Raw genomic sequence first — 23,077 nt, 5'->3', positions numbered from 1 at the left:
ACTTTATCTCTTTTATTTATGTGCTGTTTTTCTATAGCGAACGAGTACTTTGAGTGGAAATTTAACATGTGTTTTGTTATTGTAACAAAAACAAAATACATGTAAAACGTCCTCTCAAATCACTCGTTCGCTATAGAAAAACAGCACATTAGTTTGTTAAGTAGTTTGTTAACTCAAAAATCCTCTCCCATACATTAAAAAGAAGAAGAACAACACATACACTGCACATGATTAAATTTGAGGTGTTGCCATATAAATTACGTAAAATTATATGTAGTAAGCATAAATAAACTTGGCTCCACTTCTGCAATGCAAAAAACACTCATTTTTTTGGCTGCACAAAGTCTGCAATAGAGGATTTTTGTGTTACTCTCTTCAAATTGAGTGAAACCAATTTAGTTTGATAAACTACTTTGTTATTTTCACGGCGATGTTACAGTTTGCTATTACAGCACTGTTATTTGAAAGCATTATGCTACTTTTAAATCAGCCCTTAAAATCGTTATATTTGAATTCAAGTACAATTTCGTAACAATATTATTTTATTCATTAATTGTTATACAATTGTTACAATTTTTAATATTTATAGTTTGAAATATTTTGTATTTAGACCATATTATTTGATGTAGACTTTGATGTCAACGTTGGAAATTCTGGAGTCTTGGAGGAGTTGGGCTTGAGTTGTTTTTATGTCAGAAAAAATGTGGATGGAGACTTCGCAAAAAGAAATATAATTAAAATCAAAAAGGTTTGAAACTTTAATTGAATATTTTATTGTAGCAATTGTTTATAGTTTGAAATAGTTGAAGAAAATATTTGATGTAGACTCTGATGTAAATATTTTAAATTTTGCAGACTCTGATATTGGATTTTTTATGTTGTGGTTAGAGTTGTTGTTGAAAAAATGATAAATTTTATTATCTGCTTAATTAGCTTTTTGAATCTAAAATATTGTGTTAGAAATGTGTGGTTCTATTTGTTTGACAAAGTTAGGTTTGAGTGGAGAATTTTATAATGGATGTTGTGTTGAAAATGATGGAGACTTGGAGAAGCTGGGCTACTTTAATACCACAATTATAATTCTTTTTGAATCCTTATTATTATTTCGATCATTAATTCTCTTGAGGTAGTTTAATATTAAAATTTATATTTCTGTATTTTGAAATCTTTATTTGATTTTGAATTAAACATTATTAATCTATTTATATTATTCTTCATTTCATTAATTGATAATTTTATTTACTTTATAGGGGATCTCATTGATTGTTAAAATTATGTTTTAGTGGAGTTATAATAAGTGGAGACTTGTAATTATTTTTAATGAAACCTTGTTATACATCTAATATTGTTGTTTAGGGTTTCAAAAGGGTTTAAAAACCAGAATTTTATTAAGTTATTATTATATAGTTGAGATGACTTACAGGCTATTTGGTAATGAGCTAATCTATCAATTAGGAGCTTGAAAGTTCAATTCCCAAATACAGACTGAAAACTAAGTTTGAATATAATTTATTATTGATTTGTAGTAGTTAAATAATTGGTATTTGTTTCTTACATTTTGGATGAAATTTGGATTAAAATATTTATTTTTCTTTTTATATATTCAGTGAAGATGCAAAAACACTCATTTTTTTATTTTTATATCTTGAGACCTTGTTATGAGATTAAAATTTTTCAAATTTGTAAAACTGGAATAGTGTAGAGATTTATTTTATATTGTTTTTAGTAGGTAATTCATATTTTTTTCTTAAAATTTGGTCAAAGTAAAGACTTTTATTAACATTTTATTTTCGTTTTAAAGTTATATTTAGTAAAGACTTGTGAATTAAGGACTGGATGGGACCTGTTATAGTTATTTAAATTTTTATTTGAATAAAGAGATTTGTTTGTTTTTCGTGGTTATATTTGCTACTATGAAAATTGTTTTGATTTTATATTATACTGAGGAAACTTTTAATTTTTGTGGTTATATTTGACCATACTCAACAAAAAAATTAATCTTCCCTTTGAATAAAATTGTATACCCTAAGAACTATTAATTTGGATAAATTATTTAATATTTCCTAAAATTTCCTGAAATTATTATTTCATACATTTTAAGTGGAGTCATTGAATTAGTGTTTCCTCTTTTGTTTCATTGAGGTTTCTGGTGAATAAACTTTTCACAAAAATGCGTAAATTTATTCAAATATTGTAAAAAATTTTTTTATTATTTCAAATTGCGAAAATCTTAATTTAGGTTCCATATGTAAATATGGTTTAATGTGAATAAAAAAAAATATTCCCATTAATTTATTATTACAATATTCAAAATTATTCATCACTAGGGTATTCAATCGATTAACCGTTAATCGGTTAACCGATTAATTTTGGACGGTTAACTGTTCGAATAATTTGAAATTGCCGATTTTCAAATAACAATTAAACCGATTAATTTGTGTCGATTAACCGAAATTCCTTTTTTTTGCACTTTAAACATTTTTTTTGTATTTATTTTTCCGTATCAATTCAAATACAAATTAAAATTAGATATTTTTTGAACATCCAATAAACATGATTAGTGAGTATGTATAACAACTGACATATTTAATTTACATGTTTTGAAACTTTGTTTGTATTTACATGTATAGACTAAACTTTTTTGAATTGAGTCTTTTATCATAACTAAACGAATCTATTAAATTAATCAAAATCTAAAACAATCCAAAAAGGAATATTCTTTATCATGCTTTTGATTTCTCCAACATATACAATCAGCGAGAAAGTTTTTTTCAAGAGAAGTTTTATTAAATCTGAAGAAAAAAATCGTTTAAATTATATTCTTTTTATAAAAGATTATTTCAGAAGATCTCACTAAAACCCTAAAAAACTCACATATCGCTCATTTGCTGCAACAACGTAATAATTAAAAAAAAGTCGTTTCCAAAAAATGTCTTTGAATATTTTATGACATTTTACTATTTCTTATATAAATTTTCAACAAATCATGCGATTTCAGAAATATAAATAGTAGTTAATATCTTTCTAATCTGTATTTAACCCAAATTTTTACTTATGAAATATACGAGAAAATATGAATTTTAATTTTGATGTTTACAACAAAAAAAACACTCTCACACAAAAAATAATTGACTTTTTTTGAAAACTATATGAAAGATTATAGATCAGCGCATATTTTGTATTACTCAGTTCATAAAACACGGATTTTGAGTTATGACGTTGTTGCAGCAAATAGGCGATATGTTTACCAAAATGATCTCAAATACCTTATTTGCTGTTTTTTATGTTTTTGTACACAAAATTCGTTGTTGTTTTTTCAATTTAAAATTAAAATAGAAATTATTCGGTTAATCGAATAATTTTAAATTAACCGAATAAATCTAAACCTCGATTAATTATTTGCTCGATTAACCGATTAAACCAGAGACCCGATTAATTGAATACCCTATTCATCACCATATTACATTTATATATTTGAACTGTATATTTATATTTTTAAGTGATGATTTCTACTCAAATATTTTCCAAAATATATTTAATTAAAAAAAACACTCAAGGAGGTGTTTTACATTTATACATTACAACAACTCACACTCAAAGAGAGGAAAACAAACCAAACAACACAATTTAAAAAAAAAATATGAAACTCAAAACTAAATTTTCTCTCACAAATTCTTGAAAAAAATCATCTTGCTAATTTACAAGTCACACGAAAATTAATCTTCCCTATAATTAAAATTGTATACCCTAATGTAGACTAATTAAAAGAAAATAAACCCTCCTATTAAAACTGCATTAAAAGCCTCTACACAATACTACAACAAAACTAATGAAATAAAAAAACAAAATCAATTCCACATGATACAACACACAAAGCATTTTTCTACATTACTCAAATTACCTGAAGCAAGAAAACAAAAATTTACAAATTATCGCTGCCTTTTTCTCTAAACCCTATATTTATACTACTCTTGTAGGTTGATATTTTCCTACCTTTCAAATAGAAGTCAGTTTGTTCAGTCTGGTGACAAGTGGTGTACCGCAAGGTTCTGTGATTGATCCGTTGTTATTTTGATTGTATATGAATGATCTTATGCTTGTTGTTGAGGGATTTTCTTGTCAGTTGTTATTTCCTGGGGAATATCAGTTTACGGGTGTCCTAGAATGTGTTGTTAATACGGTATTATCTTACATTTCTTACTGGATGTCGAATTGTGGACTTTGTGTTAATCCTGATAAAACCAAGACGATGATTTTTAAGTCACCTAGGACAGATGTGAATCTGTCTATTATGATTGACAATGTAGGTATTGAGTTTGTGGAGTGTATAAAATGTCTTGGTGTGTATATTGATTGTCATCTTAGTTTTGAAAAACATGTTGATTGGTTACAGCGTTGCCACTCATAAAATATTTTTCCTACCAAATTTCTAATTAAAAACTACCAAATTTAAAATATTTGAGAAATGCTAAAATTATATTATTGCTGCTATAAAATTACTCAGAGGAAGAAAGTTATTTAATAACACTACAATCATAAATATGTTAAAGTCGTTCAGTTTTCGATATTTAAGACATTATCCGTCATAAATGCTTGATTTATATAGATATTAAATAACATTTTTACAAATAAATTACACCTAAAAATTCAATTCATAATTGACCATAGCTCCCATATAAGGCCCTCTTCCGAAAATTACTTAAACGAGCATAAAACTCCTAAAAGTGTTGGTATCCCGAAAAAATTCAACACAAATAAGTTTCATATAGAAATAAATTACGCGTCCTAATTTCCATAATTGGATATTTAAAGTGTCAGATGAAACTGAAATATTGAAGCAGAGTTTAACACATATTATTAGAAAATAAAAGTTTTGAGAGCCCTTTGTCATTTTTTGAACTCAACACTACTAAATAAATACACATAAGAAAATGATATCTTCATATTTTGCAAATATGTAGTTTTATTATTTTGGCTTAATATAAGTAGTTTTTTCGTTATTATTTTAATTATTTTGTTCTTAAAAATACTTATGTATTCAAAAATATCGTAGCCTACCAAAATACGACAAATATCGGAACAAACCAACCAAACTACCAAAAGTCAATTTGTTAACTTGAAACTACCAATTTTGGTCCAATTGGACCAAAGCGGCAACGCTGATTGGTTATGTAACAGAATAAATTATAAACTTCGGAGGTTATATTCTTTGAATCTTTACTTACCTTTATATGTTAGAAAGAATGTTGCTCATGCATTATTGATGTCTAACATGTTTACTGGGTTTTGTTGTATTTTGATGCGTAGGTATAATCTTATATTCAATAGAATTATACGATTTGTTTATAATCTTAGAATTAGATCACATGTTTCTGATTATGTAATTAAATTTTTGGGGTGTAAATTTAGTAGATTTATAGATATTAGGCTACTTTTGCAGTTTTATAAGATTATTGTAGGGGATACCCCTGAGTACTTGGTAATACTTTTTGAATTTTAGAAATCTTTAAGGAATCCACAAATAATTTATCCTCGAATTAACAGTTCAATTTATGAGAGATCATTTCAGGTTCGAACTATAGACGTGCAAGAGTGTAACTTAAAGTATTGTCAAAACAAGTATACCATATACATTAGAGTGGGTCAATTTGTATGGAGCCAAAAAAATGCAACAAGCGGTTATCAGAATCGTAATCTACGATGAATTCTAAGAATGTTTGCCGAAGAAACCATGGGTCTAAAATCAAAATGGAGCTTCCCATTTTTAACGCGAAAATTTTCCTTTCGTATTTTATATTTTTGTTTAAATATGCTAACATTTTATTAAACCTTTTAAGAAACTTGACTATGTTTGGGATTGTTCGAAAGGAAAGAATGGAAAAAAAGATGAATCTTTGCAAATGGAGGAGATTATCAATAAACTACACACGAGGATGGTTACAAAATCTCATATTGTGGTTGTGCGAGAACCTAAAACCGATATTTTGGGTCACAGTGGGGCAAATGTTCTAAACCGATAATCCGATTCTAATAAAATTTCCCACGACTATAGAGGAGGTGTTGTTAGGCCTATGTTTTGAATTTGGACTAAGGTGGGGCGGAGTCTCAAGAACCCAAATTGGGGTGTCTCGGGTATATTACAAATTAAAAATGATGCAAAATTTTTGTTCTCTATCGGATTTGAAATATTTGTATATATTTGGAATCTACTAGAAGAGAGCTTTTATAGTTTACGAGATATTCACCATTGAAAATTAAAATTGTATGTTTTTTACTTACCTTGGTCTGTATTTTTGCAAATTACGGATCCAAATCTCTCCCGATTTTTTGAAATATATATCCTTTAATTAACAATAAATTTATTAGTATTATAAGGAAAGAATTACTTCAAAATCGATACCAAGTCAAAAGTTATGTGCACTTAAATTAAAAATATTGTAAATTGTTTTTTCGCGATTTTTTTTCGAAAAAAGTACATACATTAATTTTTAGTTATACAGAAAATAAAAACAAAATAAATAATTCGTTTATATTTTTCTCAACGGTAAGATTTTGGGAAGTACTATAGAAGAAAAATAATTTCAATATTTGTATAAGTGCGTGGTCAAGAGCCTTCCGAAGTAGACCTATTTTTTATCTAAATTTTAAATTTATGCCAAATTTTCTCCTATCGCATAGCTGCTTTCAACAAAATTAAATCCTCTTTGGTAAGCCCCAATATGTTCTTAAATATTTTGCAAAGGCAATTTATAGCCCGCATCTCGGTCCCATCAACGGAGTCAAAAATCCAAAAAATACCATTTTTGGGATTTTTTAAAAAATCGCTTTTGACTTGGTATCGACTTTGAAATAATTCTTTCCTTATAATACTAATAAGTTAGTTGTTAATTAAAAAATATATATTTGAAAAAAATCGGGAGAGATTTGGATCCGCTATTTGCAAAAATACAGACCAAGGTAGGTAAAAAATATAAAATTTTAAATTTCAATGGTGAATATCTCGTAAACTATAAAATTTAGTTATAGTAGTATGTTTTGTAACTCTCGTCTTGTAGATTCTACATATGTACAAATCTTTCAAATCGGATAGAGAACAAAAATTTGGCATCATTTTTAATTTTTAATATACCCGAGACACATTAAGGTGGGGCCTTGAGGCTCCGCCCCACCTTAATGTTGAAAGTCTGAATTTAAAACATTAGCAGTAACAACTCCTCTATAGCCGTGAAAATTTTTATTAAAATCGGATTATCTGTTTAGAACTTACAAATTTATTTGCACCTTTTTTATTTTTCATTTCCCCCACTGTGACCCAAAAAGATCGGTTTTAGGTTCTCGCACAACCACAATATGAGATTTTGTAACCATCCTCGGGTGAAGTATATTGCTAATCTTCCGCATTTTCAAAGATTCATCTTTTTTGCCTTTCTTTCCTTTTAAAAAAGCCCAAACATAGTCAAGTTTCTTAAAATGCTCAATAAAATGTTAGCATATTTAAACAAAAATATAAAATACGAAAGGACAATTTTCGCGTTAAAAATGGGAAGCTCCATTTTGATTTTAGACCCATGGTTTCTTCGGCAAAATTTCTTAGAATTCATCGTAGATTACGGTTTTGATAACCGCTTTGTCGAGAAAAAAAATTGACCCACTCTAATATACATAGCTGTTACTATGGGTATAAATATGAGGATGAGTATAACTAATGTTGTATGGTTTTGCTTTTGCACACACACTATACTCTTAAAAACAAAAACAGTTGTTTATTGTTTTGTATTGAGTATGTCATAAACTAATTTTTTGCACACAAATAGCTGTTGTAACTACAAGTATTATAAAATATTGTAGGTGAAACAAATATACAAGTGAACTTTGGTGAGTTGATGTGTATGTGCGAAAATTTATGTTTAAAAATGAAAAACACGCAGTGGTTTAGAAATGTTTATTTCTGGAAATAATTCGGTATCTCGGGAACTATTGGAAATATTACTACAAAATTTCTCATGGTTGGAGCTGAGGTATTTTCGAGTTGATTTGCAGTTGATCAGTTTCCTAGCGCTAATGGGGGCCAGTGAGTTGCCCTTAAAGTTGGTCACCTCGGATCTAAATTTTTTTAATAAATCGGCAAAAATCCATTTATGATCCGAATGAGCTGAAATTAAAAATATAAATAGCGCTTAAGAAGATCTACATACGCAATACGCTTACATGTGCAGGTTATCTCCATTAGTTGAAGAGTTATTTACGTTTATTTATTTTTAATTTTTCTCGATTTTTTTTTGGTTTTTTAAATATGGCGGGCCTACGGTGGGTCGATTTTTTTTCTAAAATATCACCTATACATAGGTGATAAAATTCTAAATAAAATAAAAAAAAACTTGCTAACAATTAACTTGTCCCTATAAAAAGTTAAACGCATCAAAAGTTGGAACATGTAAAAAGTGCCGTATTTTTGAAGTTTTTTCCCAAAAAGGCCCATATATTTTTTTTTTTTTGTAGAAAAAAATTTTCTTCGGGACTATATCATACAATTTTTATATGATCCGGAAATTTTTATATAATACAAAAGCGTGTAAAGTAAATTTTGGCTCACTTAAGCGGACACAACACCGCCAAGACCTATCCAAACTTGGCCAATTTAAATACAAAATTAGATTTGAGTAAAAAATTCTAAAAAGGAAAAGCACCGATCCTCGAAAAAGCTTCATACTTGTATAACCGTATATGCTTCCTTAATATCTACAAAGTTTTTTTTTCTATCACACGGTAAATAACGTCACAGTAGGCACTTTTCTAAAAAAAAACTCAGTTTTTGTAACACATTTTACCCGGTTTAGGAATTTCGGTATTTAAAAATAAAAAAATTTAAAAATTATAATGTGGTTTATTTAAGGATAATTGAGTCTATATTAGTTCCAAATCTTGTTATGATATCTTTAACCGTTAAAATTTTATATTAATTCAAATTGTATATTTTTCTCCATGTAAAATCACCATATTATATTTTTTTTAAGTTTTTAGGTAAATAACGTCCCAAAAAAATTATTTGATTTTTCTAAAATATCAATCAATCTTCAAGTCCTAAGGTTTTTAACAATATCAAATACTTATATAAAAATGCCTTTATTTACTCCTCAAAAGTTCCACAAACCATGCCCCCTTTGGAAAATTGTTATGCTTTTTCATATATTTATAGTGGTTTAGGCTCCTATAATTCACAAACAAATAAAGAAACAGACATACAACTTATTTGTTGGTAAAATTTCTATAAATCATACACACGAGTTTTTATTTGCATCATACAATAAGTTACTTATTGTATTCCATCTTTATCTACTAGTATTTGCTTGTGCGAAACATAGGAAACCCAATATGTTACTCTCATTCTCTTTTTATCCACTCATACAATAACTGCTACAAATAATAACAATACCAACTTATAACAGAAACACCAAAATACTCATCAATACTCACTCACTTTAGTAAACATACAGAAACTTGTACAAACAGTTGTTACTGTGCTCGTCTTTAGTTCGAACTAGGATTTGGAACATTCTACCAAAATCCTTAAGAAGATTTAATTTATCAGATAATAACTATAGATACAAGCTTGTAGAATATTTTTACGTTAATTATCATGAAATTGAAGATAACTAAATTTATAAATATTCCAATTTTGAACGTAATTTATATCATATCTTATTTAATTTATTATTTTTTTTAATTTTCATGTTTAATTTAATATCTAGTTTAGTATTTAATATCCAAATTATTTTAAGCGATTGCAAATTTATGTAGTAGCATTTGTTAATGAATAGTTTGTAAACCATATTTGGCCCGTGCTTGGTTAATAAATTGTATAATTATTAAAAAAAAAGCAAAAACAACAACAACAGGAATCTTTGACAGTCCACTTTCCTTTTAACAAAAATATATATGCGCCATTAGCTTTGATATTTTCGTTTAGAATATTTGGCAGTTTATGAGAGTCTGCCATGTTTGTAGATATGATAATATAGTTCAGGTCACCACAATATATTGTTATTGTGTGTATTTCGCATGTACACAGGTTGTTACCGCCGCCACTGTTTGTTTATTATTTACATATTTTCTTCTTTTACTTATTACATTTTGTTTGTCCCATTTCACTCAAAACATATACATATAAGTACATACATGCAGTTAATAACTACATACAGACATACATGTTTATGCATTTGTTTACTCTTTTTTTCTTATTGTATAATTGCTTAATAACGGTTCTTTCTGGTGATCGTCTACTGCTTTAAAAGACATTGTAGTCAATTATTAAGGGCTTTTTATTTTGAGTTTGTTAAAGAGACAGTGAAAACAAATTGTTTTAAAGCATCGCTAAATATTATACTTTGTTAAAATTCTAAGTAAAGAAAATAAAGTAAATTTATATTTGTTGCTCTTAAAAGTTGTTTTTTAATTAAATCAAACTCGGAAGCCACAGTTCTTTAAAACAATTTTTCGTGTTTTTAATAAAATTAAAAAATACAAATATACAAATAAATCGTGTTTCAAATTAGACAAACTAAAATGTCGCAAACCGAATTTAATTGTAATAAATGTGAGTTAAAAGACACGGATCGCATGGTGCAGTGTGACTCCTGTGATAAGTGGTTCCATTTTGAATGCGTTGGAGTAAATAGTGACGTTTCAAATATGAGTTGGAATTGCTCATGTGGAAACGACCAGCCCGTCGTTATTAAAAACAGCGCATCCACCGCCGCTACACAAACGCTACCATCCGTTAATGCCACTGCCGAGTTCACCGCAGGTTTGCGAGCAGCCTCATCCCCCGCAAGCCAAATATGTAGACCTCTTTCAGATGTGCCCGGTCCATCGTTATGGGGTAATACTGTACAACCACCTAATCAACATAATGCTGGCCCTGAAAAAGGTGCATATAAAAAGCACAAACGCAACCAATGCAACAACAGGGAAACAGCGATAGAAATGTATTAGGTGAAAAGGTTATGGCTCCAGCAAAGGTATTGCCTACAACAAACTTAGGTGAAAAATATATGTAGCACAATTCTACCAACCAATGTGGCCCAACAACGTCATCCGGTTTTTTGTCATCACATACACAACTGCAGTTGCAGATGCTGGAGGAAGAAAAAGAGCTACAGAGAAAATATTTGGAGAAGAAATATAGTATCCTTTCTCAAGGTGATGTAAGCCAAACTTCAAATTCTTTTTTAAACATGTCTTCTTTCCAGCCAACTGCGTCACAAATTGCAGCAAGACAGGTGGCAATCCTGAAGACTGGCCCCTGTTCATCAGTAATTATAAAAATAGCAGGCTACACTGATGGTGAAAACTTAATGCGTTTACAGTCGTGCATTCGGGGTCGTGCCAAGGAACTGGTAAAAAGCAAATTGCTAATTACATCTATGGTGAGTGAAATTATACAAACACTTGAAATGTGTTTCGGTCGCCCAGAACATATTCTAGATAGTATGATAGAGAAAGCAACGAAAATCCCTCCACTTAAGGACAGGCTCGATAGCATCATCGAATATGCACTCACCATACGAAATATTTGCTCAACTATGGAGGCGTGTAATTTAATGGCTCATTTAAATAATCCACTTCTGGTTAAAACTTTAGTTGATAAATTAGGCAATGGCAATGCACATAAAGGATGACAAAGTTCCAGTGGTAAAATCATTCAGCGATTGGATATACAATATAGCAGCCGCAGCTAGCCAAGTCGTGTCGCCCATAGGTAGTAAAAAGACCACATCTGTAAACAATCATTCAGAGCAAGACCACAGCAACAAATTATTTTGTGTTTTTTGTAAAAGTGAGCAGCACAAAATACAGAATTGTGGTGAATTCCAGTCCTTGAATTTAGATGCGAAGTGGAAAGTAGTAAACGAAAATAAATTGTGCCGCCAGTGTTTAAATTCTCATCGGCGTAAGTGTTTCTCAAAAAGGGTGTGTGATATCAGCAACTGTACGGCAAAACATCATCCTTTGTTACATAAATATACAATATCATCTAACCCTGTTGAAGTAGCAACTCAAGGGCGCAGTGGTAGTGTAAATGCACACAACGACCGTAGTCAAGACAAACAGTGTTTCAGAATTCTCCCAATTCGTCTATATTGGAATGGTGGCTCTTTGACGACGTTCGCATTTTTAGATGAAGGTTCATCAGTGACCTTAATAGAGCAAAGCCTTTTCGATAAGTTAGGACTTACCGGCAAACAAGAACCTTTGGAGCTACGTTGGACTGGCGATACAACTCGATCTGAAAACGATTCTGTAAAAATTAATATAGAAGTATCCAGCATCAAAAATGATAGTAGATTCACACTTTACGATGTGCATACTGTAAATAATCTTGGTCTTCCCATACAGTCTATAAATTTTGATGATATAGTCAAGGACAACACATATCTGAAAGGTTTGCCTATACAGTCATATACAAATGCAAAACCGATGTTTCTAATTGGCCTTAACAATTGGAGACTGGCTGTTCCTTTAAAAATTAGAGAAGGCGGACGTACTCAGCCAATTGCAACAAAGACTCGTCTGGGATGGACCCTGCAAGGTAGTGGCACAGATTTAAATAAATTTTCTACACTAAATATACACACATGTGAGTGCGATACTCAATATAGAAATCTACACGATGAAGTGAAGGAGTATTTTGGTTTAGATACGCCTCAAGAGAAAAACATTTTGTCGTCGGAGAACAACAGAGCTATGCAAATTCTTGAAACTACCTCCATTAAGAAGAATCAACAGTTTGAAGTCGGTTTACTCTGGAAAGACGAAGTCCCACAATTGCCAGAGAGTTATGAAGTCGCTTGTCATCGCCTAAAGTGTCTCCAAAAGAAATTCAATAAAGATCCACAGTTACAGCAGACTATGCAAGCGGAAAACCGTTAATCGGTTAACCGATTAATTTTGGACGGTTAACTGTTCGAATAATTTGAAATTGCCGATTTTCAAATAACAAATAAACCGATTAATTTGTGTCGATTAACCGATTAACCGAAATTCCTTTTTTTGCTCTTTAATTTTTTTTTTGTATTTATTTTTCCATTTCATTTCAATTCAAATACAAATTTCAAATTAAAATTAGATATTTTTTGAACATCCAATAAACATGTTTAAGGCATTTATAGACGGCAATACTGAGTATTAACACTTTTCAAATTTAAAATATTATTGAAATCAGTCGGTGTTTCAAAAAATCGTTTCGAAAAAACATTTATTGTTTACACGATAGTACTACAAATATTTTATTTCTATGTTGATATATATTTTTCTGAAAACTATTTTTATTTTATATTTTCTTGACATTTTTATTTGCCTTATTTGTTTTTATAAATACATACCCGATACATATGAAAATAAAAAGTTTTTGAATTGTTTTAAACAAATTTTCAATACCGACCGTAAATCAAAAAAATCATTTGTATTTTTTTAAAATCTAATACAATTTTTGTTTAGACGATGAAATTGTATTATGATACTTGAGTTTTTGACAAATATTAATACTGAGTATTGCCGTCTATAAATACCTTTAGTGAGTATGTATAACAACTGACATATTTAATTTACATGTATTTGAAACTTTGTTTTTATTTACATGTATAGACGAAACTTTTTTTTTGAAATGAGTCTTTTATCATAACTGAACGAAACTATTAAATTAATCAATATCTAAAACAATCCAAAAAGGAATATTCTTGATTTCTCCAAAATATACAATCAGCGAGAGAGTTTTTTCCAAGAAAAGTTTTATTAAATCTAAAGAAAAAAATCGTTTAAATTATATTCTTTTTATAAAAGATTATTTCAGAAGATCTCACTAAAACTATAAAAAACTCACACATCACTCATTTGCTGCAACAACGTCATAATTCAAAAAAAGTCGTTTCGAGATAAACGTCTTTGAATAGTTTATGACTTTTTACTATTTCTTAAATAAATTTTCAACAAGTCATGCAATTTCAGAAATTTAAATAGTAGATTTTAATATCTTTCTAACCTTTATTTAACCCAAATTTTTACTTATCAAATATACGAGAAAACATGAATTTTTATAATGTTTACAACAAAAAAACACCCTCACACAAAAAATAATTTATTTTTTTGAAAACTGATAAAACTATATGAAAGATTATAGAACAGCGCATATTTTGTATTACTCAGTTCAATAAACACGGATTTTGAGTAATGATGTTGTTGCAGCAAATAGGCGATATGTTTACAAAAATGATCTCAAATACCTTATTTGCCATTTTTTATGTTTTTGTATACAAAATTCGTTGTTGTATTTTCAATTTGAATTGAAAAATAAATTAACCGATTAAATCTAAACCTCGATTAATTACTTGCTCGATTAACCGATTAAACCAGAAACCCGATTAATTGAATACCCTAGTGAACACCGAAGAAGAGGCGAAGGAACTGGCGATTCAAGTTCGAATGATTCATGCAGTTGCTGGGTTTCATATGAGAAACTGGGTTACTAATTCCGCGCAATTAAGACAACACCTGTCTGATTATGGTTCGGCAAATCAGACCTCATTTAAAGCAATAGAAAAAATTCTTGGTATGTATTGGGAATCCAATAATGACGTTTTCCAATATAATTCTAGATTTTCGAGGCTTCGAAGAGATGTGTTCCAGCCGGATGTGGCCCTAACTAAAAGGGAAGTCCTTCAAGTCCTAATGTCAATTTTCGACCCCCTGGGTTTCGTCTCCCATTACACTATTGGTCTCAAAATGCTTCTACAAGATATATGGCGGTCAGGAATAAAATGGGACGATGAATTAAGCGACGATCTTCTTCCGAAATGGTCTTCATGGCTTGGTAATTTGGTCAAAATAACATCAATCGTCATCCCGCGATGTTACTCTAAACTGCTGAAATTGACGGTAAATGTCCAGCTACATACATTTGTAGATGTCGGTGAAAATGCATATGCTGCAGTATGCTACTTCAGAATCCAGCATAATGATGACGTCGATATTCGAATTGTTGCAGCCAAGTCAAAAGTCACCCCTTTAAAGCCCATATCTATACCACGTCTAGAGCTTCAAGCTGCGCAACGCGCCTTAACTGTGAGGAATGTTTCTTTTGGTCTGACTCAAAAACAGTTCTTAAATGGCTTTCAATAGAGCCTAAAAACTTCAAGGCATTCGTTATGTATAGAGTTGGCGAAATATTAGAATTTACTAATGTCACGCAATGGAGTTGGGTGCCGTCCAAATTAAACCCTGCGGACTATGCTAAAAAAATATGTACATCTGACGACGATATGTGGCTCAATGGTCCAGTATTTTTGAAAGGTGATAAGAATATGTGGCCTAAATGTCCAGACCTAGGAGGCCCCAATAATGAAGAAATACGAAATCATTTATTGAGTATTGATAAATTAAGCAGTTTCTCTATTAATATCGAATATTTGTCAAATTGGAAGCGTCTATACATGGCACTCTCGCAATTTCTACTATATATTGAAAAATTAAAGTTTAAAACCCGTGGAAGTAAAATACCAGATGGTATGCGGTTCGAATATATACAAAAGGAGAAAAATATTTTGTTCAAGTATGCCCAAGCCAAAGAATTTTCAGAAGAAATTTGGAGTCTACGAAATAATAAGAAGATACACCCTGGAAGTAAACTTAAACAGCTCAATGTTTTCCTAGATGATTACGAAATCATTCGCGCTTGCGGTAGAGTTGAATCTCTAAATTGTAACAACGCCATTATTCTGCCACATAGTCATTATATTACGTTTTTGTTGGTCCGAAATTACCACGAGAATTTCCATCATTGTCTTCACGAAGCAACACTATGCAAAATTAAATCAAAATTTTACATTCCCAAGTTGAGAACCCTTTATAAGAGTGTGCGATCCAACTGTCAACGATGTAAGAACCAGTCAGTTGTACCCCGGCCGCCATTAATGGCATCTTTACCAGCAGCAAGACTTGCCAGCTTCGAACGCCCTTTTACATACGTAGGTATTGACTTTTTTGAACCATTATATGTAGCAGTAGGCAGGCGCAGAGAAAAAAGATGGGGTGTTCTGTTTACATGTTTGACACTTCGAGCAATTCATATTGAGGTCGCCCACAGCCTTGACACGAGCTCATGCATTATGTGTATTAAAAATTTCATAAGTCGCCGTGGCTCTCCGAAAGAGATATACACCGACAACGGAACAAATTTTAAAGCTGTTGAAAGAGTTCTTCGCGAGGAGAAACAAAATCTCGACCTACACCAAGTCTTCTCTAAACACAACGATATAAAGTGGAGATTCAATCCCACTGCGGCACCAAATATAGGCGGTGCGGTTGGTACGTACAGTGAAAACTATTCTTTACGCAATGTGCCCTGCCTTCAAATTTAACGACGAATCATTGAGAAGTGCTTTGTGCGAAATTGAATTTATAATTAACTCTTGTCCCTTAACTTTTGTGGCTCTAGACTCAGCTGAAGACGACGCACTAACTCCAAACCATTTACTCCTCGGATCCGCAGATGGATACAAACCGTTATGTGAAACTAACTACGATCTACGACAACGATGGCATCAAACTCAGAAATTTGCAAATAACTTTTGGAGAAAGTGGTTTCGTGAATATGGTCCTAACTTAGTCCGGCGCAACAAGTGGTTCGAAAAAGTAAAGCCACCTTCCGTTGGAGATATAGTTATAATAGTGGACGATACGCTTCCTCGAAACAACTGGCCCAAGGGAGTAATAACTGAAACAACTACCGCAAAAGATGGTCAAGTTCGACGTGTTAAAGTCAGAACCAGTTCCAGTATATTTGAGAGGCCCGTAACGAAAATAGCTGTACTAGATGTCAGTAATACTCAGGATGGCAAGCTCATCGATTCCTAATTCGCTTACAAGGGGGGGAATGTTTATTTATTATTTACATATTTTCTTCATTTACTTATTACATTTTGTTTGTCCCATTTCACTCAAAACATATACATATAAGTACATACATGCAGTTAATAACTACATACAGACATACATGTTTATGCATTTGTTTACTCTTTTTTTCTTATTGTACAATTGCTTAATAACGGTTCTATCTGGGGATCGTCTACTGCTTTAAAAGGCATTGCAGTCAATTATTAAGGGCTTTTTATTTTGAGTTTGTTAAAGAGACAGTGAAAACAAATTGTTTTAAAGCATCGCTAAATATTATACTTTGTTAAAATTCTAAGTAAAGAAAATAAAGTAAATTTATATTTGTTGCTCTTAAAAGTTGTTTTTTAATTAAATCAAACTCGGAAGCCACACAGGTGTATAGAATTGTGTTGTGAATTAACTTATTGTATTTATCTTCCTTAATGGATCTGGGTTGCTTTGAGTTTTGTACTTCTTGAATTTTTCTTATTTGAACTCAATAATTTGTATTATACAATGAGTTTTGTTTGCTATAATTTGAGACTTTTGTAGTCCCAAATTCTGTTTATCAGTCGTAATTCAGCTCTGGGTGGAGAAAGAGCTCGCGCGTCATTGTCATTATCGCTTAAGGGCAATCAGGCCGTCCCTTTTTCGCTGCCTTCGAGAGTTTTGCGGCTCACTCTCGCATTGGATAATGTTTGGCGTCGTCTAACTGTACCGTGTTACAGTTTCTCGAAGTTTGCATTGTCCACATGCAATCGTTTTTGGTTTTCATAACCTAACTTTTTAATAAATGATTTAAAGTTCCAGCTTCCTATATGAAGATATAGGTCGACTGGGAACTAAAATCAACGTGGGATAACCTGGCAATTTGAGAGTTTTTCAACTCCGCCAACCAAATTTAAAATTAAAAAAAAAAAAATTCTGTTTATTGTTTTTCTCTCAACCATATTTTACTGAACCTAATGGTATTTTTGAATTTATCATTTAATATTAACCCCCTGTCTATACTTGACAAATAATCATCATAACAATAAATGACATTTGTTGTCAAGACAAAGTTGTCTAAGCAAAAGCACTAACAATTTTATCATAACGAAGCAATAATACTAATAAATGGGGACTATACCTGATAATTTTTTATTTAGACAACCATTTTGAAGTTTATCATGATAAAAATTTATCAGGTATAACCAGGGGGTAAAGGACGTAGTCATAAACAAATTTTAAATTTAAAATACATTTTAAAATCAAATTTTGCACAGTGGGTTCGATGACACCGAAAGTGGCGATTAATTCATGGGAGCCGTAATTTAATTTTTTTCTAAATTTTTTTTTTTCAAATCGTTAAGTATACATATTCTGAAAAAAAGATACACTGAAAATTTTTTTTTTACGATTTTATGAAGATTTTTCGGAAAATTATAGTTTGTTTCAGAATTTTCGCCGTAATTTTAAAATGGAAAGTGATTTTTTTAAAAAATTAGAAGCAAACGAAAGCTTATATTGCCTTCTTTCTAAAAAATAAAAAAATAAATATATATTTTGCATAAATATGAACATAAGTTTAATTTAATGTCTGAATTTGGGTTTTGAAGGATTTCGAGAATTTTTCAACTTTTTTAAAAAAGTAACGAAATGAATTTTTATATTTTTTTTGTTTATCAATAATTGTCATACACTTAAAGAAACCATATTAAACAAAAAAAATTAAAAAAACAATTTTTTTTCTGTTTGGGAACGTTTTTTCAATTTTGTGGAAAATGGGCTTAATTTACAAATTTTATTGTAAATTTAAAGTAGAAAGCTATAAATGATTAAATAAAATTAAAATATATTATTAAAAAGATAAATAAAAAATAATATTGTTACGTTTTAACCTTTTCAAAACGTTGGTTTATTTCCTTTAAATAAACGGGATACTTTTGATTGCAAATAAAAGGCGTTTATAGTTTAAAAATTGTAACAACTCTTTATTTATTTAAAATGTACAACAACCACAGAATTAAATAGTCACTCAATGTTTTTTATACACGTTTATAAATTCGCAGAAATACAAACACACTTTATAATGTAAATGAAAGCTTTTATTCAATGTTAATTATGCCCACATATATGTTACAGTTTGCTATTAAAGCACTGCTATTTGAAAGCATTATGCTACTGATGTATTTTTATACCCTTCACCATGAGTGGCAAGTGTATATATAAGTTTGTCATTCCGTTTGTAATTTCCACATTTTTCATTTGCGACCCCATAAAGTATATATATTCTGGATCGTTATAGATAGCGGAATCGATATAGCCATGTCCGTCTGTGTGTTGAAATCAACTTTCCGAAGCCCCCAAATAACATACATAATTCATATATCAATATCTCCGGAATTCTTCCGGCTCGGTTGCTATTTAAAATCGAAAAAACCAGGACAACCTCGATTTTTTGCCTATTTTTGACCTATATCTGGATTACTAAGTCGTTAATATAGACAATATGGATATATAATGATAGATATTTCAAAGACCTTTGCAACAACGTATATAAGACCATTGTAAGTTGGACCTACAATGGGTTGAGATATAAGCAAAAAACCAAAAAAAAAACAATGTAATTTGTCATTGTTTTCAATGACGTCATGCAAATATATGTATAATAACAAACAAAGCTTTATATGTATGTATGTTTTTTGTAAATCTAAAGGCGAATTTTTATACTAGGTGGTGTCGATTCTACAACAAGTACATCATTTACAAAAACCATTTGCAATTTGTTTTTGTTTATGTGGTTTAAGCTGTCAAAGTTTGCCTGTTGTTTTTGTTACTTTTACATTTGTTGTAACATTCGCCGCAACAAACACATGATAATTGACAGCTCAAACATCCAAACAACATTATTCAGCTGTGCTATCAACACCACCTGGTATATAAATTCGCCTTGATCTTCAGTAACAAAATAGAGAGAGCTTTTTATTATGAGTTCTCAAATGAACCACCCAAGGTATATTAATTATAAGGTAGTGTTATCAGAACAGCTGATCGTTTTTTGTTACTATGTTCATTTTTCGCCGTGGTGTAGAATCAATGTCAAACTTTGTTTACATTTTGTAAATGTCAAACTTTGTTTTGCTGTTAAATTCGTTTATGTTTTAAAACCAATAATAATACTACACGAAATTAGTGTTATTTTTAAAAACATCAAATTAAATTACAAACAGATTCAAATTTATAAACATTTTTTGTTTAACAAAAATTCGCTTTGATTTATTTGTGAGCTGTTTTTGACATTTTTCCCTGACAGCCAATTCGCCTTCAAATGCAGGCACAATGTCAAACTACATATAAAAAAAATATAACCAATTCGCTCGGTATTCTGAATTCGCCGATGACACTACCTTATAATTAATATACCAAGGTGCATTTAATAAGGTGCCATCGGCAGCACAGCTGATTATAGAAATAGCACGCACAAATGTCAAACTATATATATAAAAAATATTCGCCCGTACGTCCGTATGTCAAACTCTATATATAAAAAATAAGTGAATTCGCCTGTATTTATTTCAATTCACCACTGCTGTCACCTTGTTAAATACGCCTTGTAATATACCTTGGAACCACCCTCTTAGACAGAGCACAAACACAACAACACATTGTGCAAAATCTACAATATGAAAGAGATTGTTATTAATTTGAAAGCGTTGCGTTTATTTTAATTTTTGTTGTTGTTTGTTGCTAGTTTTTGTATGTATTGCTTTTGCCAACAAACATGATTGATACATTAATATATCGGGAATTCTCTCAGCCATCTCTGTTGCTATTTGAAATCGAAATCCCGGAGACATAAGAAAAAAACGACGATTTGATATAGATAACATAAAAAGTATATAAAGCTTTAATTCTTATTTTTTGTGCTCCAATTTCATTCAGTACCATAGCACCTTCCCAGCGGTAAAAATACACATTACGTAAGCGCTTATCTAAGCAATATTTCGAAGCAGTCATTGGTGATTCTTTCGCTTATTTTCCCTGCTGTATAATCGGTGTGCTCTCGCTTAGAATGTAAGCTACAATGTCAGTAGGTGTCACTACTATTTAATTTACATTAAAAGCGGAGTTCTAAGCGAACTTGATGATATGCCTATAAGACTTGCCAATTAGAATGTAATAAATGTAGATTACAATTCTATTTCAATTTGCAAGTTAAGGTTAGTACCATGCATACTGATTTCGTATTTGAAAGAATACTTATGTATATTTTCATATATAAATTTCTGGAGGAAAACCTTCCATTTTCATTTAATTTATTTATAATTTTTACGGCACTAAAATCAACACCTTCACTTACAGCATAAATATAAATTTTATCAATTTTGTTTTTCATGTATAAACAAGAAAGAAAAGGTATTTATTTTTAGTGAAAAATAAAAAACAAAAAAAATTAAATAGCTGCTGACTATCCGCTTAAATCGTAATCGAAGTTATAATTAGTGCATGATGTGTTGGATTACGCACAGATTGTACTCTAAGTACTTATGCCATGTTTCCACGGCAGTCTGAATTACTTAATTCGCGTTTTGAATTACGATTGCGAATCAACCTGTTTACACGACAACATTCGTAATTCAGTTTGACATTTATTTATTTCTTTTTCTGTTTACATGTTTTGTTTATTTTGTTTGTTTGGTGCGAATTTTAAATTTGTAATTTGGCAATGGATAAAAAAGGTAAGTAAAAACATAAAATTTTAGCATTATTAATTAAACAAATATAATTTAATTATTATTTTCATTATTAGAAAAAAGAAAAAGTGCAAGCAAGTGGGACCAGGGCAGCGAGCGGGCTTTATTAGAGGTGTGGGCTGAAAGAATGGCAGAGCTGCTACTTCTACAAATGAATTTAACTTTAATCAGACTTTTTATTTCTTTTAATTTATTTATTTAATACAAAAATCTTTTTCTTTATTTTGTTTTGTTTTGACATTTTTGTTTGGACAGCTGATTTTGATACATAAATAATCGATAACAATTAGAGATGACAGTCATTCGTTCGTAATTCATAAGGTAATTCAAACTGAATTACGTACGAACAAGGTAATTCGCACTTGAAATTTTGTATGGCGAATCATGTAATTCAGTTCGTAATTGGGGGTTGAATGACGAATGAGAGCGTGAATGACGAATAATGCCGTCGTGTGAACATGGTATTAGATTGCTCGCTTAGAATATCATCCTGACGTTATCGATTATTATCTGGGTACTTTGTTTCATTTACAGCTGGGATGTTCTCAAAAGAGCAACTCTCTCACGCGTACACAGAACCAGTGTTGCTATATATTTTTTGAAGAAAACTTTTTATTTCTAAAAAAAATACTTTTTTTTCAACAAAAAAACTTTTTTAAGTACATATTAAAATTACAAAACCCAATTCGTACATATATGTAATCAAACTGAGATAATTTATGTGAATTTAGTGCTGGAGACACTTTCAATATATTCAAATCAATCTCCCCGTTTAGTGAATGAATTTGGGGACTATAATTTTGAAATTATCGGTTCAACTTATTGATATCAATTTTCCAAAAAAAACTTTTTTTTAAGAAAAATAAAACTTTTTGCGTCTCAAAAACCTTTTAAAAAAGGGAAAACTTGACATATGGTAACACTGCACAGAACACACATTGTACAAAAACAACAACCACGTTGTTTGAGGTGTCATCGGCAGCACAGCTGATTATAGAAATAGCACGCACAAATGTCAAACTACATATATAAAAAATATCCGCCCGTATGCCCGTATGTCAAACTCTATATATAAAAAATAAGTGAATACGCCTGTATTTATTTCAATTCGCCACTGCTGTCACCTTGTTAAATACGCCTTGACGTTGCGTTTGCGCAAGGTGCATTTAATAAGGTGCCATCGGCAGCACAGCTGATTATAGAAATAGCACACACAAATGTCAAACTACATATATAAAAAATATCCGGGCGTACCCGTATGTCAAACTCTATATATAAAAATAAGTGAATTCGTCTGTATTTATTTCAAGTCGCCACTGCTGTCACCTTGTTAAATACGCTTTGCGTTTGCGCTTATTTCATTTTTGTTCTTGTTTGTTGCTATTGTCAACAAATAATTGAGCAAAGCAACCACT

This window comes from Calliphora vicina, unplaced genomic scaffold (genome assembly GCF_958450345.1).
Source record: "Calliphora vicina unplaced genomic scaffold, idCalVici1.1 scaffold_52, whole genome shotgun sequence".
In the NCBI taxonomy this organism is placed as follows: domain Eukaryota; kingdom Metazoa; phylum Arthropoda; class Insecta; order Diptera; family Calliphoridae; genus Calliphora; species Calliphora vicina.
Note: the sequence above shows the minus strand (reverse complement) of the source record.